Here is a 17559-nt window from a genome sequence, read left to right on the forward strand (position 1 = left end):
ATATTTTTGCATAATTAGACGATATTTAAGTTAACATAATTTGCGATTACATGGAGTACATTTTTTTTCCCTCCCAAAATAGAAAGAAAGAATACATTTAGTGAGAAAAGTTACAGTATTTTATTGATACATATTATTTCCAGGCTTTCGAGGATCAAAATTAAATGAAGTGGCGGGCCACATCTGGCCTTGAGTTTGACACCTGTGGTTTACACAGTCATCTTTAGGGGACCTCTGACAGTATGGGGACAAAAAAACAGGTCCCCTAAAGGGAAACCTTTTTAAATGATAGTCACATACATACTTGAAAAGTGAAACATTTGTTATCCCGGCATTAATAGTACTGTGATTCTGTATGGTATCCATCCTTAGTTAAAACTAATATATTTTTCCAAAAACAAAATCTGGTTTAGTGTTCCTTAGGATGACATTTTCATACAGCCTGATTATAAAACATTATTATCTTAAAGTATGATTCACATTCAGAATTTTCCATCCTTCTATATATGCACTGCAAAAAGTCAGTGTTCAAAAACAAGAAAACTTTTAAAAAAAAATTAGGGGTATTTTACATGAACTAAGCAAAATGATCTGCCAATAGAACAAGAAAATTTGGCTTGTCAAGACTTTCCAAAACAAGTAAAATTAGCTAACCTCAATGAACCCCAAAATACCTTAAAATAAGAATAATCTCACTAATAACAAGTGCACTTTTCTTGAAAAAATAAAATAAAAAGAGACCTTTTTTCTCAATATGTTGAAAAATATTCTTAAATTAAGTAAATGCCTTAAGCGCATATCTTGATATAATATGCGCTCGACATTACATTTCTTGAAACCAGCAAACTTACACTAAAAACTAGTTTATTTTTCTTAATGGAAAGGTAACAAGGCAACTGCTTGTTACTCTCGGGGTCTCCTAGCCGCTCAGGCAAATCATATTGTCTAAAAATGCATTTTTCCATCGATAACATGACATCATCGCGCCAAGTGCGTGCTCTTTCAGTCAATTAGTGCGCGAGGAATATATATATATACACGTGTGTGTGTGTGTGTGTATATATATATATATATATATATATATATGTATATATGTATATATATGTATATTTACAGCCCGGTCCACAGCCAAATTTTTTTAATTGTAATTTGGAATAATTTACCTGAATGTGCATGAATTATTTCTGTTCAAAATTGTTAGAAATGTCACATGTTAAATGTTTAAATATTAACTGTCAGTTTACTGTACTGTGCCAACTGTACTACTATATGAGTACGTCTTTTCTATTGTTTCATTGAAAATAAAACCGCAAAGTCCATTTGGCTGTCATCTGTTTTAATTATGAGACACAATTGTGTCAAAGTCATAATTTTTTTGTTCATGCTTGAAATAAGACATTTTTACTTTGAAAAAGTAGTTTTATACTTGTGAGTGTTGATGACACAGCTTTGCAACAGTTGATATTCTAGTTTCAAGCATGTTTTACTCAATATAGCTCATCACATCTGTAATATCTTACTGAGATCATTTAGGACCAAAACCCTTAAAACAAGTAAAACACTCTAACATAAAATCTGCTTAGTGAGAAGAATGATCTTATCAGACAGAAAATAAGCAAATATCACCCTTATTTGAGATATTAAATCTTACTTAGATTTCAGTTTTTGCAGTGTGGTAGTTGGAGTTGCAGACAACTTCATTACTGCTAAATAGCAGTTTTGTCACAGAAGATGCAGGATTTGCTTTAACATTTAAGTGGTGAAACTTCCTATAAGAGGACAGCTGTAGTGCTGTATTCTGAGGATCATGTCATATTTCATTTGAATTTTTTCTTTTCTTTTTTTAAAGGTCCTCAGTAGTCACGTACAAATTTGTGTGAATTATGCAAAATTATTTAAATTTGGTCCCCATGAACCATATTAACTAGAGATGTCCGATAACATCGGCCTGCCGATATTATCGGCCGATAAATGCTTTAAAATGTAATATCGAAAATTATCGGTATAGTTTTTTATTATTATAGGTATCGTTTTTAAAAATTGTATTTTTTATTTTTTATTAAATCAACATAAAAAACACAAGATACACTTACAATTAGTGCACCAACCCAAAAAACTTCCCTCCCCCATTTACACTCATTCACACTCATTCACACAAAAGGGTTTTTGATTGACTGATTGATTGAGACTTTTATTAGTAGGTTGCACAGTGAAGTACATATTCCGTACAATTGACCACTAAATGGTAACACCCGAATAAGTTTTTCAACTTGTTTAAGTCGGGGTCCACTTAAATTGATTCATGATACAGATATATACTATCATATATACTATCATCATAATACAGTCATCACACAAGATAATCACATTGAATTATTTACAGTATTTACAATCAGGGGTGTGGAGGGGGGTATGGGGGGGGGGGTATGGACATCAAGTAGTGGACAGAGAGAGAGAGAGAGAGAGAGAGAGAGAGAGAGAGAGAGATCAGAAGGCATAAGAAAAAGAAAAAGTATCTGCATTTGATTGTTTACATTTGATTATTAGCAATCCGGGGAGGGTGTTAGTTTAGGGTTGTAGCTGCCTGGAGGTGAACTTTTATTGCGGTTTTGAAGGAGGATAGAGATGCCCTTTCTTTTATACCTGTTGGGAGCGCATTCCACATTGATGTGGCATAGAAAGAGAATGAGTTAAGACCTTTGTTAGTTCGGAATCTGGGTTTAACGTGGTTAGTGGAGCACCCCCTGGTGTTGTGGTTATGGCGGTCATTTACGTTAAGGAAGTAGTTTGACATGTACTTCGGTATCAGGGAGGTGTAGCGGATTTTATAGACTAGGCTCAGTGCAAGTTGTTTAACTCTGTCCTCCACCTTGAGCCAGCCCACTTTAGAGAAGTGGGTAGGAGTGAGGTGGGATCTGGGGTGGAGGTCTAGAAGTAACCTGACTAGCTTGTTCTGAGATGTTTGGAGTTTAGATTTGAGGGTTTTGGAGGTGCTAGGGTACCAGGAGGTGCATGCATAATCGAAAAAGGGTTGAACGAGAGTTCCCGCCAGAATCCTGTTGTTGGGTTGTTTCTTTTTGTTATTAATATTCTGGTCCCTACATTATATATCAATACAGTCTGCAAGGGATACAGTCCGTAAGCACACATGATTGTGTCCACTAATAGTACTAACCTTTAACAGTTAATTTTACTCATTTTCATTAATTACTAGTTTCTATGTACCTGTAACTGTTTTTATATTGCTTTACTTTCTTTTTTATTCAAGAAAATGTTGTATTTATCTTATTTTATTTTATTAATTTTAAAAAAAGGACCTTATCTTCACCATACCCGGTTGTCCAAATTAGGCATAATAATTAGTTAATTCCACGACTGTATAAATCTGTATCGGTAATTAAGAGTTGGACAATATCGGAATATCGGCAAAAAAGCCATTATCGGACATCCCTAATATTAACTCTTTTTCCCCAGGGTCCCCAGTAAGAATGATCAGCACATTACTTCATCAATCCAGAGATTTAAAGACGTATATGAGCTAACTGGGCAGTGGCCATTTTACACCATTTTTTTTATGCCTCCACAACCTGTAGAAAGGGTGGTCCCCACAAGTCATGATCAAAAACTTGGTCCCCATTCCAAATGATAACCAGTATGTGTGTGTGTGTGTGTGTGTGTGTGTGTGTGTGTGAGTGTGTGTGTGTGTGTGTGTGTGTGTGTGTGTGAGAGGGAGGCGGGGGGCAAGCATTGAGTTTGCCAAGTCAGGCAGAACGATGGACAGGAAGCGAGGCAGGAAGGAAGACGAGCCTCTCCCCATGAAGTGCCTTTTGTTTACGTGACGGGACTTGAAGCGGGCTAAAAGTGGCCGCCGGCTCCTCGCGCTTTGCTGACCCCTTTCTCAGGCGGACGGTGCGATGTTCGAATATTCAAGTCCCAATTTCCCGCAGAAAATACTGTATTTTCTGGACTTTACACATATATAGAGCGGTGGTCAAAAGTGTACATACACGTGTAAAGAACATGATGTCATGGCTGTCTTGAGTTTCCAATCATTTCTACAACTCTTATTTTTTTGTGATAGAGTGATTGGAGCACATACTTGTTGGTCACAAAAAACATTCATAAAGTTTGCTTCTTTTTAGGGATGTCCGATAATGGCTTTTTTGCCGATATTCCGATATTGTCCAACTCTTTAAAAAAAAAATTTTTTAATTTTTAATTTTTAATTTTTAATTTTTAATTTTTAATTTTTAATTTTTAATTTTTAATTGTATTTAATTGTATTTTTATTTTATTTTTTTGTCCTGTCCAGCTTCTCAGGCAAATCATATAGTTGATGTAGATGCCCATATCGGCTGTTCAGATTTACTTTACAAAAGAGAAGTGTAGGATACTTCTCTTGTTGCCTTATTTGTATTTGACTTTATTAAATGTATTTATTTTATCATTTGGTGCAGCCGGGCCGGAGCAGGAGGGGATAGAAAGAGACAAAAAGGAAGACAAGAGGGGGATTAGACAGAGAGACAAAAACAACAACAGCAAACACAACAACAACAATAGAGCAACATCAGCAAATACGACATGTACAAATATGATGGTAAAATTAATAGCAAATAAGCAGTTAGCGAAAATAAAAAATAATACAGGAATGACAATGAGCATTATTACACTAAAAATTGAGCAATACAAATACCAATAGAAATAGCGCTATTGATAATGAACAATACCAATACTTTACCTTTATTATCAACAATACAGTTGTTCAAATGCAACAATACATATACGATAATGTCCAACTCTTAATTACCAATTCCGATATCAACCGATATATACAGTCATGGAATTAACACATTATTATGCCTAATTTTGTTGTGATGCTCCACTGGATGCATTAAACCAGTGTTTTTCAACCACTGTGCCGCGGCCGTGAGATACAGTCTGGTGTGCCGTGGGAGATTATATTTATATATTTTTTGCAAACCATTAATTATAGTCTGCAAATGATGTGTTGTTGTTGAGTGTCAGTGCAGAGTAACCATGTAATACTCTTCCATATCAGTAGGTGGCAGCCGGTAGCTAATTGCTTTGTAGATGTCGGAAACAGCGGGAGGCAGCATGCAGGTAAAAAGGTGTCTAATGGTTAAACCAAAAATAAACAAAAAGTGAGTGCCTTTAAGAAAAGGCATTGAAGCTGAGGGAAGGCTATGCAGAACAAAACTACAACTGAACTGGTTACAAAGTAAACAAAAACAGAATGCTGGACGACAGCAAAAACTTGCAGCGTGTGGAGCAAAGACGGCGTCCACAAAGTACGTCCGAACATGACATGACAATCAACAATGTCCCCACAAAGAAGGATAGAAACAACTGAAATATTCTTGATTGCTAAAACCAAAGTAGATGTGGGGAATATCGCTCAAAGGAAGACTTGAAACTGCTACAGGAAAATACCAAAAAAAGAGAAAAAGCCACCAAAATAAGAGCGCAAGACAAGAACTAAAACACTACACACAGGAAAACAGCAAAAAAAAAGTCCAAATAAGTCAGGGTGTGATGTGACAGGTGGTGACAGTACACCTACTTTGAGACAAGAGCTATAGTGATGCATGCTTTAAAGTCATATCCAACGATTGCGACAACGACTTTTTACTGTCAACTGAGTTTCGTTTTTTAATGATTTCTGCTGGTGGTGTGCCTCCGCAGTTTTGTCAACGCAAAAAATGTGCCATGGCTCAAAAAAGGTTGAAAAACACTGCATTAAACAATGTAACAAGGTTTTCCAAAATAAATCAACTCAAGTTATGGAAAAAAAAAATGCCAACATGGCACTGCCATATTTATTATTGAAGTCACAAAGTGCATTATTTTTTTTAACATGCCTCAAAACAGCAGCTTGGAATTTGGGACATGCTCTCCCCGAGAGAGCATGAGGAGGTTGAGGTGGGCGGTAGCAGGGGGTGTATATTGTAGCGTCCTGGAAGAGTTAGTGCTGCAAGGGATTCTGGGTATTTGTTCTGTTGTGTTTATGTTGTGTTACGGTGCGGATGTTCTCCCGAAATGTGTTTGTCATTCTTGTTTGGTGTGGGTTCACAGTGTGGCGCATATTTGTAACAGTGTTAAAGTTGTTTATGCGGTCACCCTCAGTGTGACCTGTATGGCTGTTGACCAAGTATGCATTGCATTCGCTTGTGTGTGTGAAAAATCGTAGATATTATGTGACTGGGCCGGCACGCAAAGGCAGTGCCTTTAAGGTTTATTGCCGCTCTGTACTACTCCCTACGTCCGTGTACACAGCGGCGTTTTAAAAAGTCATACATTTTACTTTTTCAAACCGATACCTATAATTTCCGATATTACATTTTAAAGCATTTATCGGCCGATAATATTGGCAGTCCGATATTATCGGACATCCCTAATACATACCCTATTTTTCTGAGTATAAGTCGCTTTGGAGTTTAAGTCGCACCGGCCGAAAATGCATAATAAAGAAGGAAAAAAACATATATAAGTCGCACTAGAGTATAAGTCGCATTTTTGGGGGACATTTATTTGATAAAAGCCAACACCAAGAATAGACATTTGAAAGGCAATTTAAAATAAATAAAGAATAGTGAACAACAGGCTGAATAAGTGTACGTTATATGAGGCATAAATAACCAACTGGTATGTTAACGTAACATATTATGGTAAGAGTCATTCAAATAACTATAACATATAGAACATGCTATACGTTTACCAAACAATCTGTCACTCCTAATCGCTAAATCCCATGAAATCTTATACGTCTAGTCTCTTACCTGAATGAGATAAATAATATTATTTGATATTTTACGGTAATGTGTTAATCATTTCACACATAAGACGCTCCTGAGTATAAGTCGCACCCCCGGCCAAACTATGAAAAAAAACTGCGACTTGTAGTTAGGGATGATATTTTCGAAACCGGTTCTCCCGGTTGTTCGATAAGAAAAGAACCGTTCGATAAGAAAAGAACAGATTCCATGGACTCTATTCCCTTTTTGAGAACCGGTTCCCGTTATCGAGGCCACTATAGTAAAGAAAAAGAGTTGGTTCTTTATTCGAATCCCTGGGAACGAATCCTGTCCCACAAGAAATGCCCTGTGGGACATCACAGGAAATGACGTAGCTCAGTCATTAGACTGAGCTACGTCATTTCCTGTGATGTCACACAAGCAGCAAACATAATGGACCGGAAAAAAACGCCTCAAGGCATGGCTATTCACCTATAGCAGGGGTCGGCAACCCAAAATGTTGAAAGAGCCATATTGGACCAAAAATACAAAAACAAATCTGTCTGGAGCCGCAACAAATTAGAAGCCATATTACATACAGATAGTGTGTCATGAGATATACATTGAATTGAGATGACTTAAAGGAAACTAAATGAGCTCAAATATAGCTACAAATGAGGCATAATGATGCAATATGTACATATAGCTAGCCTAAATAGCATGTTAGCATCGATTACCTTGCAGTCATGCAGTGACCAAATATGTTTGATTAGCACTCCACACAAGTCAATAACATCAACAAAACTCACCTTTGTGTATTCACGCACAACGTTAAAAGTTTGGTGGACAAAATGAGACAGAAAAGAAGTGGCATAAAACACGTCCTAGAAAGTCGGAGAAAGTTATACATGTAAACAAACTACGGTGAGTTCAAGGACCGCCAAAATTAGTAGGACAAAACGACGCTCGCCAAATACTCGAATCAGTGAAGCATGTTTAACACAAACAGTGTGCTTTATAACAATTAGGGAGGTTTGTGTCATGTTTGTCCTCCTACAGAAACCATATTAAAACAACATTTTATTTTTTTCCCCCCTCATCTTTTTCCATTTTTCATACATTTTTGAAAAAGCTTCAGAGAGCCACTAGGGCGGCGCTAAAGAGCCGCATGCGGCTCTAGAGCCGCGGGTTGCCGACCCCTGACCTATAGTGATCACAGAGACAGGTTGTTTTTGTGTTACTGTATATATTTGTTTTTCTGAAAAATCCCACTTAATATACTTTGGGTAACAACAGTAAAATTTTATTTTTTTTAATTTTAGGGGGGTAATAGTCAATATTTATTTTTTTTATTTTATTTTATTTTTTTCCCTATAAAATAAAAAATATACAACAACCTATCTGGATTCCATAAGAGAATCGATAAGGAATCGGTTCGATAAGAGGATTCGATAATGGGCTCGAACTCGATAATTTCTTATCAAACATCATCCCTACCTGTAGTCCGAAAAATACGGTATACAGCCCGGCCCCCAGCCATATTTTTTTTAATTATAATTTTGAAGAATTTACCTGAATGTGCATGAACTATTTCTGTTCAAAATAGTTAGAAATGTCACACGTTAAATGTTTAAATATCAACTGTCCATTTACTGTACTGTGCCAACTGTACTACTATATGAGTACGTGTTTTCTCTTCTTTCATCGAAAATAAAACTGCAAAGTCCATTTGGCTGTCATCTGTTTTAATTATGAGACACAATTGTGTCAAAGTCATGATTTTTTTTATTTCACGCTTGAAATAAGAAATTATTACTTTGAAAAAGCGGTTTTATACTTGTGAGTGTTGATGACACAACAGTTGATATTCTAGTTTCAAGCATGTTTTACTCAATGTAGGTCATCACATCTCAGCAACAAGCTGTAATATCTTACTGAGATCATTTAGGACCAAAACACTTAAAACAAGTAAAACACTCTAAACATAAAATCTGCTTAGTGAGAAGAATTATCTTACCAGACAGAAAATAAGCAAATATCACCCTTATTTGAGGTATGTAATCTTACTTAGATTTCACTTTTTGCAGTGTAGAAACAAAGAATGTCCTCTCCCTGACAGGATGAAGGATCTTTTGGGGGTAAAAGGGCCAAAGAAGAACCTCCTGCTCTCCAGCTGCTCACCAGCCAGGCCACTGGAACGCTGATTTGGCCCCGCGGAGCCCCTACAACTGAAGAGCAGCCAGATAACTTTATCTCCTGACCAACCGGCGCCCGCATCCCCAAGGTAGGCCTTTCGAACGCGCTTTTATTCCGCGCCAACCAATAGGAGCGTCGACGCCATCCGCCGCCCTAATGGAAGCAACCTGTGCTTTGTGGAGTGCGTTGAGGTAACGCACAGCTGCTCTGCTCGCTTTAAAGGGGAACCGCACTTTTTTTGGAATGTTGAGTTTGAGTTTATTTCGAACTTGCGTGCATACAACATGATACATCAACATTTCCAGTCTCTCTTTTCAACATGTTCGAAAAGGAGTAGGGAGAAGCACAGCTTATTTAATCCTACCCCTTTTCTTTTACATGACAGTTGCTAAAACTTTTGTTCACTTGCTGTCCTCAATTTATTCACAATATACTCCATAAGTCAGTGTTTTTCAACTAGTGTGCTGTGAGATACAGTCTGGTGTGCCGTGGGAGATGATCTAGTTTCACCTATTTGGATTAAAAATATTTTTTGCAAACCAGTAATTATAGTCTGTTGTTGTTGAGTGTCGGTGCTGTCTAGAGCTCGGCAGAGTAACCGTGTAATACTCTTCCATATCAGTAGGTGGCAGCAGGTAGCTAATAGCTTTGTAGATGTCGGAAACAGCGGGAGGCAGAGTGGAGGTAAAAAGGTGTCTAATGCTTAAACAAAAATGAACAAAAGATGAGTGCCCCTAAGAAAAGGCATTGAAGCTGAGGGAACGCTGTGCAGAACGAAACTAAAACTCCACTGGCTTCGAAGTAAACAAAAACAGAATGCTGGACGACAGCAAAGACTTACTGTGGAGCAAAGACGGCGTCCACAAAGTACATCCGAACATGACATGACAATCAACAATGTCCCCACAAAGAAGGATAGCAGTGTGTATATTGTACATATTACATATTGTTATGAAAGTGTCTGTTACTACATTATATATATATATAGTTGCAGTGTGTATTTTACTACATTATATACTGTATATACTTGCAGTGTGTATATTGTATGTATTACATATTGTTATGAAGGTGTCTGTTACTACATTATTTATATATATATATATATATATATATATATATATATATATATATATATATATATATATATATATATATATATATATATATATATATATACTTGCAGTGTGTATATTGTACATTTTACATATTGTTATGAAGGTGTCTGTTACTATATTATATATATATAGTTGCAGTGTGTATTTTACTACATTATATACTGTATATACTTGCAGTGTGTATATTGTATGTATTACATATTGTTATGAAGGTGTCTGTTACTACATTATTTATATATATATATATATATATATATATATATATATATATATATATATATATATATATATATATATATATATACTTGCAGTGTGTATATTGTACATTTTACATATTGTTATGAAGGTGTCTGCTATTACATTATATATATATATAGTTGCAGTGTGTATTTTACTACATTATATACTGTATATACTTGCAGTGTGTATATTGTATGTATTACATATTGTTATGAAGGTGTCTGTTACTACATTATTTATATATATATATATATATATATATATATATATATATATATATATATATATATATATATATATATATATATATATATATATAAAAAATATATATATATACACTTGCAGTGTGTATATTGTACATTTTACATATTGTTATGAAGGTGTCTTTTACTACATTATATATATACTTGCAGTGTGTATATTGTACATATTACATGTTATGAAGGTGTCTGTTACTACATTATATATATACTTGCAGTGTGTATATTGTACATATTACATGTTATGAAGGTGTCTGTTACTACATTATATATATACTTGCAGTGTGTATATTGTACATATTACATGTTATGAAGGTGTCTGTTACTACATTATATATATACTTGCAGTGTGTATATTGTAGATATTATATATTGTTATGAAGGTGTCTTTTACTACATTATATATATACTTGCAGTGTGTATATTGTACATATTACATGTAATGAAGGTGTCTGTTACTACATTATATATATACTTGCAGTGTGTATATTGTAGATATTATATATTGTTATGAAGGTGTCTTTTACTACATTATATATATACTTGCAGTGTGTATATTGTACATATTACATAGTGTTATGAATAGGGTTGGGTATCGTTTGAATTCGAACGATTCTGATTCCGATTCCGATTCTTTGTTTCGATTCCGATTCCTGACGGTTCCCGGTTCCGATTCTTTTAAGAGGCAGGGTCAAAAAAAAGTTTATGATATTTTAAATGAGCTAGCTAACCTACAGTCTTTCTGAATGAAATAGTCTGACATTCTCCATCAATTTTAAATTCTACTAACTTTTTATGAACTTTACTATAAATTCCTCACAGGGCTGTTTTCAACTAGAATATAAATATCAAATCTATGAACTTGAATATAAATATTATAAATTATGAATACATTTTCCCAGGGGTACACTTTCCTCAAGAGAGCTTTATTTTTGAAAACCTCATGAAAACACATTTACACACACAAGTGTATGATGCTGCAGGAAACCTCATGAAAACACATTTACACATAAGTGTATGATGCTGCAGGAAACCTCATGAAAACACATTTACACACACAAGTGTATGATGCTGCAGGAAACCTCATGAAAACACATTTACACACACAAGTGTATGATGCTGCAAGAAACCTCATGAAAACACATTTACACACACAAGTGTATGATGCTGCAGGTACTTAAAAATGTTACCGTGCTCCCACTGATGGGCTAACCTGGTGCAGAAAAGCAAAAAAACAATAAGAAACAACTTGCAAAACCCAGTCCAGATTAGCAGCAGGTACAGTATAAAATCAGAGACAGTTCTTGTTTAGGAAAATGACCATATCCGCCTTCTCAGGCAGGATGCGTGAGCGTTCTGGACAGATAGTGTCTCCTGCTGTGGAAAATACACGTTCGCTGGGTGTGGAAGAAGCTTGAACGCATAAATAGGAGAAAGCTAGATCTGACAGCAAAGGATAAGTCCTTTGTTGGTTCCACCACCATGCAGCAGGGTCGTCAGACATAAGTATCGGTGGAACGTCCTGGTACATCTGCAGCTCTCTCTCCACTCCTTTCTTGATGGACATGGAGCGCGGTTATTTCAATTTTTTTTGTAAAGTAAAGCCACACTTTCGACCGCCAACGCCCGCTATCCAGGCTTGAGCTTGACTGACTCGCTCGGCTATGCTAACACTTCCGGCGGTGGGCGCTTCTTCGTTGGTGTTCAGCGGCTTCTTCTTCCGGTTCGGCGGACAAATTTTTTTCCGGTCGGCGGACTAAATTGGCGTGACAGCATCGAAAATTGGAATCGAAATTTAAACTTTTGAACGATTCCGGGAGAATCGGAAAGTTAGTCCCGGTTCCAATCGATACTCGATACACAACCCTAGTTATGAAGGTGTCTGTTACTACATTATATATATACTTGCAGTGTGTATATTGTACGTATTACTTAGTGTTATGAAGGTGTCTGTTACTACATTATATATATACTTGCAGTGTGTATATTGTACGTATTACATAGTGTTATGAAGGTGCCTGTTACTACATTATATATATTTATATATATATATATACTTGCAGTGAGTATATAAAACGTTGATGGAGGGTTTTTTAATTGTTTAGTGCAGGGGTCCCCAAACTTTTTGACTCGGGGGCCGCATTGGGTTGAAACAATTTGGCCGGGGGCCAGGTTGTCTATATATATATATATATATATATATATATATATATATATATATATATATATATATATATATATATATATATATATATATATATATATATATATGTATATATATATATATATATATATATATATATATATATATATATATGTGTGTGTGTGTCTACATATATGTGTGTGTGTGTCTACATATATGTGTGTGTGTGTGTATATATATATATATGTATGTGTGTCTACATATATGTGTGTGTGTGTGTGTATATATATATATATATATATATATATATATATATATATATATATATATATATATATATATATATATATATATATATATATATATATATATATATATATATATATATATATTAGATATATATATATTAGATATATATATATATATATATATATATATATATATATATATATATATATATATATATATATATATATATATATATATATATATATATATATATATATATATATATATCTATTAGATATATATAGCGCACTTTCCGCGCGCGCGATGATGTCACGTTATCGATGAGAAAATGCATTTTTAGACAATATAATTTGCCTGAGCGGCTAGGAGACACCGTGAGTAGCAAGCGGTACAAAGTGGATAAGAAAAGACAGGATTTTTTATTGTTTATTTTTTTCTTATACTTGGGTCTTCCCGCGGGCCTGATTTTGGACGCTGGCAGGCCGGATCCGGCCTGCGGGCCGTAGTTTGGGGACCCCTGGTTTAGAGGTTTAGGATACAACGGTGATTAACATTAGCTGCGTCTTTCAAATGTTTTTATCTTTAAAATAAAAAAAATGAAGACGTGTTCTTGCCACTCATAATGATTGTGAACAATAGGCAAAATTCCAAAAAAAGTGCAGTTCCCTTTAAGGTCGTGCAGGTACTTACAGTACTTACATCAGTACTTTTAAAGTCCAGGTTCAATGGTTCCCCCATTTTTGTCTTAGGTTTGTGCGTCTCATGTTGACACAAAGTCCTTTACTTTGTGTCCAACTTTTAAAAAACATTGCCTGAACTCCTTACATAGCCCTCCCTCATCCCCAAACCTGGCAACTCAGCAGTGTATCGCACATCGTTAAAAGTTATTTTCCTGATGTTATCTGCTCGCGAAACAGTTTGGTCCCCGCCACCTCGCCTCCTCGGGACCAAACAGGCAACCTGTGTTTGTTCCCCTCTGGTCTTTCCTGATTGCACGGCCAGGCGAATTCCGGTCTGCTGTAATCTAACCGAGCGAATTAACGAGAAAAGCCATTTGGCACACATGCTTCTACTTTTCTGTTTGTTGCCTTCCCCCCGCAGTCGGCTTTCATTTGTACAATTCCGTCTTCATTAGGCGGCGTTCGGAGCTGCGGGGCACAGGTAATGCGAAGCATTCAAATTGTAGGCCTGGGCCTGCGTTGCTAGGAAGTGGAAGAGCCTCAATTGCAGCCATTTCCTCGCCAGTGTACCGAGAGGTCCGATTACAGCGTTTAGGTCAGCGCAATTGCTGTCATTACAGGCGGCCAACTTCCCTCCGCCAAGCGTAATGAATTAGTCGCAGCTCTTTGGCCGCCGTGATTGGGGTTGCCAGGGGAGACGGTGATTACGGTATGTAACCCAGTGTGCACGCCGGCGTAATGGCTAGGTGTAGCCGCTGACAGGCGGCGTGCAAGGGTGCTACTGTGCTCTGCTTGCAGACTGGGACTGACATGTCAGACCCACATGACTCAGCACCGCGTCCAAGACTCAAGCTCAAGGGGAACGTTATTGTTACGTCTTATGTCCATTGTGTGGAAAGCTATTGAGATTGGTCAACTAGGACTGCAGGGTTAAGGCCCCGTTTGCACTAAGGTTATCCAGGGTAAATCCCACTTAACCATATCCGTGTCCACACACAACAATGCCACCGTTTAAGACCGCCTTCAATGTAACTTATCTGAACAATATCCAGTGTTGTGGTATTTCAAAGAAGTGGAATCCAGTGCGCTGTGGGGTCCTATTGTAGTGAATCACACCTGAGCCATCCTAAATTAATCAAATCTTTAATAAACACTTGAAAGTACACAATGTGACAAAGAACATTTTACATGAATCCAGTGTTTCCCATAAACTGCCGGGGGCGTTTGCTATGGGCGTGGTCACCATGACATCCTCGATTAATTTGCATAATTTACTACAATTATTTGATTTTCTCTAAAAAGGCTCAAAAAATGTATACTTACTACCGTATTTCCTTGAATACCCGCAGGGGCGTTAATTAATTTAAAACCTCCTGTCACTCCTGCGTTTACCGGAAACCGGCGGGATGGCCGTGCATGCGGTAATTATTTTAAAACCTCTTCTCACTCCAGCGTTTACCAAAAGGAATCCATAAAATTTAGGCGTGCGCTTTGAGTGTGATGTAAGCATACCATCATGAAAAGCACATTTAATTAAAAAAAACGTTATTATGGTCTTACCTGTACTTATAAATGGAGTCCATTTGCAGCTCCTTCTGACCAAAAGAATCGATAACTTGTTTATAGAAGTCTTCATTATTTTCTTTTTTTCCGTTTTAAAAGTCTCTGTCTCGATGGAGATATTCCTTTAATTATTACCTCCTGCTTCCATTGAAAGTCCAGTTTAGAAAACTGTTTTATTTTAGATACCGGTATGTAATCCTCCTTGTTAAAAAAAAAAAAATCTCTTGCTGCGTGTGTTCACTTCTTCTGCAGTACCGGAAGTCGCAAGAAGGATCACTAGCGCGGCAGCGCCCTCTACCACCAGGAGGCGGGAGTCATTTAATGACTTATACAGTATTTCACACACGCAGCTACGGTATATTAATAAAACATAGATGCTTACTGTTCTCTTTAGCATACTGTGCCGGTATTCAATAGCTTGGACCTTAAATCCTACTGAATAGCTCTTTATCTTTTTTCCTTTGTGCGATTGTAAACTACTGAAATCAGCTTCCTTCATTTTGAAAATGAGGACAGATGCGTCACTCGTGACGTAACGAATTTGACCCGGTGGAAGTTCTAGCCATATGCTAAATATTTTGCGAAACGAGTTTGACCCGGTGAAAATTATAGACATGCGATAATAAAATTAATATTTTGCAAAACGAATTTGATCCGGCTTCAATAATAAACCGGCGATAAGGCCAAGCATGCGTTAATTATTTTGAGAAACGAGTTTGACCCGGCAGTAATTCTAGACGTGCGAATACTATATTCCCTGCGCCAATTCAAGGAAATACGGTAATTAATAATAACAGTTTTGTTTTAAACGTCCATCCATCCATCCATTTTACAATATAATTACAACACTTTATGTACATATTTATATACAGATTTGAACAATAAGTTATTCACTGAAATATATTTATTAATTGTGGTTTTTACAAAAAAATATATCTTATAAAATATAAAAGCTAAAATGTCTCAAAGCTCTGCCCCTTTAATTAGTGCATACTAAATAATTTAACTTTAGCCTACTACTACAACCATATTATTTACCAGCAACATAAAGTGAAACAGAGGCAGAGGTGTCCTGCCACAGTCAGTAACAAATAAACAGAAAACAGTAGTGGTGGTAGATAGACACAGAGCTTCATCAAACATCTGATCCAGTGAACAAAGAGCTCCAAAAATCTTGAACTTTAGACTGCCATCAGTTTTACTCCCTACACTTAACCATGTGTTTCCTACTGCCTGCAGACTTTGCACCCTTTGTTATATACACATGTTGTGTTTCTAATATAAATACATTTAATATAGTCAAATACAAATAAGGCAACAAGAGAAGTATCCTACACTTCTCTTTTGTAAAGTAAATCTGAACAGCCGATATGGGCATCTACATCAACTATATGATTTGCCTGAGAAGCTGTAGAGGACAAAATATATATATATATATATATATATTTTATTTTATTTTAATTTTTTAAAATTTATTTATTTTTTAATTTGTGGCGGACGTAATTCTTTCGTGGCGGGCCGCCACAAATAAATGAATGTGTGGGAAACACTGCAATCAATCTAGGGATGTAGATATCTGGTCAGGACACTCCTCACTCTTTTGCCTTCACCTTCATTGTCCATTCCTTTTTGGTGACTTTATATACTCTGGACCTAGACGTTGAGTCCGCGACATACATGGCGGACAATAACTGATACAGTCTGCTGTGCCGGTCCAAAAGCATTCGCCGTTTTCCGTAGTCTTCCCTCGACGGCCAGGTAATACAAAGCACACGCTACCTTTTTTTTTAATCACGTCCACGGGAGCCCGCATTCTCGTTGTCTGTCCTTCGACAAATGGACAAAGTTTTTCGCTGAGTAGAATCACAGCTGACCCGGACATTGGAAAGTTCTCTTGCCGTCTGAGAAGTGTTGTATCCCAAATAGCTGCAATGGCTTTCTCTTAAGGTGTTCATGTGTGATTTCCACAAGCGTCTGTACATGTAGAAGAAGGAGAAACACGGGCATGTCTGGATGACTCACCTCCATATTTCCAGTGGCTAGCTCTGAGTTACCAAACCGCTTTATAATGAAGCTGGCTGTGGCGCGTTCTTTCTGACGTCACTTCCTGTGTGCGTCGCGGTCTTTCTGGCGTCACTTCCTCTCCGAACTCAGTTTGTAAACGATCAATGAGTCCATACAAAGCTAAGAGCCGGAGATTCAAGAAATACACGCCGCACTTACCCGTGTAGTAAATTGTCTGATGAGGGGGACCTTAAACGATGGTTTAGTGTGGCTGAAACGGGGCTTAGGCTAAATAATTATCCTTTTAAGGCAGGGGTGTCCAAACATTTTCCAGCGAGGGCCACATAGAGAAAAATT

The 17559-nt window shown here is 36.7% G+C and overlaps 1 long non-coding RNA gene across 2 annotated transcripts in view; it reads left to right on the plus strand.

Moving 5' to 3' along the window:
* The window catches only part of LOC133644840 (uncharacterized), a 242413-nt gene that overhangs the window by 12060 nt on the left and 212794 nt on the right, over window positions 1-17559 (plus strand). For both annotated transcript variants that reach the window (XR_009824843.1, XR_009824844.1), the window contains exon 3: window positions 8872-9036. This is a non-coding gene — a long non-coding RNA (uncharacterized LOC133644840). The remainder of the gene's footprint in view (window positions 1-8871; window positions 9037-17559) is intronic.

The sequence above is a fragment of the Entelurus aequoreus genome, linkage group LG28 (assembly GCF_033978785.1).
Source record: "Entelurus aequoreus isolate RoL-2023_Sb linkage group LG28, RoL_Eaeq_v1.1, whole genome shotgun sequence".
Taxonomy (NCBI): Eukaryota; Metazoa; Chordata; class Actinopteri; order Syngnathiformes; family Syngnathidae; genus Entelurus; species Entelurus aequoreus.